General features: G+C 60.0%; 1 pseudogene; it reads left to right on the top strand.

Moving 5' to 3' along the window:
• The window catches only part of LOC126475573 (large subunit ribosomal RNA), a 7,763-nt pseudogene that overhangs the window by 2,147 nt on the left and 3,116 nt on the right, over positions 1-2,500 (top strand).

The following is a 2,500-nucleotide window of genomic DNA, read 5'->3' as shown; positions in this document are numbered from 1 at the left end:
CAGGGAGATAGGGTTTGGAACGCGAAGAGCACCGCAGTTGCGGCGGTGTCCCGATCTTCCCCTCGGACCTTGAAAATCCGGGAGAGGGCCACGTGGAGGTGTCGCGCCGGTTCGTACCCATATCCGCAGCAGGTCTCCAAGGTGAAGAGCCTCTAGTCGATAGAATAATGTAGGTAAGGGAAGTCGGCAAATTGGATCCGTAACTTCGGGATAAGGATTGGCTCTGAGGATCGGGGCGTGTCGGGCTTGGTCGGGAAGTGGGTCAGCGCTAACGTGCCGGGCCTGGGCGAGGTGAGTGCCGTAGGGGTGCCGGTAAGTGCGGGCGTTTAGCGCGGGCGTGGTCTGCTCTCGCCGTTGGTCGGCCTCGTGCTGGCCGGCGGTGCAGGATGCGCGCGCCTGCGCGGCGTTCGCGCCCCGGTGCTTCAACCTGCGTGCAGGATCCGAGCTCGGTCCCGTGCCTTGGCCTCCCACGGATCTTCCTTGCTGCGAGGCCGCGTCCGCCTTAGCGTGCTCCTCCGGGGGCGCGCGGGTGCGCGGATTCTCTTCGGCCGCCATTCAACGATCAACTCAGAACTGGCACGGACTGGGGGAATCCGACTGTCTAATTAAAACAAAGCATTGCGATGGCCCTAGCGGGTGTTGACGCAATGTGATTTCTGCCCAGTGCTCTGAATGTCAACGTGAAGAAATTCAAGCAAGCGCGGGTAAACGGCGGGAGTAACTATGACTCTCTTAAGCTCACATGATGCGTCATATATGGATCCTCTCAATCCACTCCTCAGCATCCTAGCGATGTCGAGTGGATGATGGTTCGCTTAGCCTCTCAGTGGGAAATCCTAGCTCTGGCCTTCACGTGGCGGGAGTCGTGAGGGGGGCCGAGAGGGGGCACAGTGCTCTGTGTCTCCTCAGAGCTCTCCAACCGACAGAGCGGGGTGATCCTTCGGGGCTTGGGGGTTGCCTGCCCCCCTGCCCCTTGTTTCAGCTGGCCCCAACACAAGGAATATATCAGGTAGCGGTCCTCCCACTGGAGGCGCCGCGCCAGTTGTTGGGCCACCATCTGACGCCTCCAGTCCGGGTCGAGCAGCCTTGCCTGCGTTTCAGTGCCCTGAGTGCCAGCGGAGCTTCAGCACCAAGAGTGGTCTTGGTGTCCACCGCCGCAGGGCTCACCCTAGTGCAGCGAATGCAGAGGTCAACATCCAGAGGACGAAGGCCAGGTGGTCCAGTGAGGAACTGTTACGCCTGGCCCATGCAGAGGCAGTGCTGACACTCGAAGGCACCCGGTTCCTGAACCAAGAACTAGCGAAGTCCTTCCCGCACCGCTCGCTTGAATCCATCAAGTGCCAGCGACGTGCGGGAGCTTACAGGAACCAGGTTGCCGAGTTCGTCACTGCCCTCTCTACTTCTGCGGATCGTCCTCGCACCTCTGATGCTGCTGCACCACCTGTTGTGACATCCCCAGTTTCCTTGACACCACCGTCGGTAGAGGACCCTGTCGACCAGGCTATCTGGTCGGTCTTAGCAGCCTTACCATCGTCGGGCTCAAGGTTTCGCTCAGTTGACGACATCTTGGCGCTGGGACACACTGCATCTCGGCATGTCATCATGGGCATGCTGCCACCTGCACTTGATGCTATAGGTAGCAAGGAGGCGCCCCAAAATCCCGTCGCCTCCAAGCAGATGTCCCAGCCACCTGAGCGGAAACGAGCTCGGCGTAGGTGGGAGTATTTTGTCTGCCAGCGTGCGTTCTCCAAAAACGCGGGGCGGTGCATTAATGGCATTCTAGACGGTACACTGCTCCACCAACCACCTACTATTCCTGGTCTGGTGGAGTATTGGAAAGATCTCTTTACACGGCGCCCATCAGGCCGGGTTGACCGTCTGGATTGTCAGTTGTTACCGTCCCGTGCCGAGGTGCCCTTTCAACAGCTGTGGGCGCCCATCACGTTGGAGGACATTGCTGCAGCTCTCCCACCCCGTCGCTCCGCCGCGGGACCAGACGGGCTCACACCTGCCCAGCTCCGTCGTCTTCCCCGTGAGGTCCTTCTGAAAGTGTTAAACCTTTTCCTTTTGACCCGCCGTCTCCCATCCCGACTCCTCCAGGCCCGTACCTCCCTGCTGCCCAAGAAGGCCGCCCCAGCATCCCCCTCTGACTTCCGCCCGATCACAGTTTGCTCAGTCCTCGCCAGGGTCTTCCACAAGATCCTGGCGGGTCGGCTGATGCGGGCTTGTGTGTTGGACGGGCGTCAGCGGGCTTTCCTTCCTCAGGATGGGATGCTGCACAATTCATTCTTGTTGGACCTGGCGATGACTCAGGCCAGGGCGAACTGTAACTCCCTCTATGTTGCGTCCCTGGATGTGTCCAAGGCATTCGACTCTCTGGACCATGGTGCCCTGAGGCCTGCCCTGAGGGCTCATGGTCTGCCAGACGAGTTCATTGGATACATCCTGGGATGCTATGAGGATGGAGCGACGGTGATCTCTGGTTCGGGGAAGTCAACGG

The sequence above is a fragment of the Schistocerca serialis genome, chromosome 4, assembly GCF_023864345.2.
Source record: "Schistocerca serialis cubense isolate TAMUIC-IGC-003099 chromosome 4, iqSchSeri2.2, whole genome shotgun sequence".
Lineage (NCBI taxonomy): Eukaryota > Metazoa > Arthropoda > Insecta > Orthoptera > Acrididae > Schistocerca > Schistocerca serialis.
The sequence above is the reverse complement of the archived record's forward strand: the minus strand, read 5'-3'. Positions and strand labels throughout refer to the sequence as shown.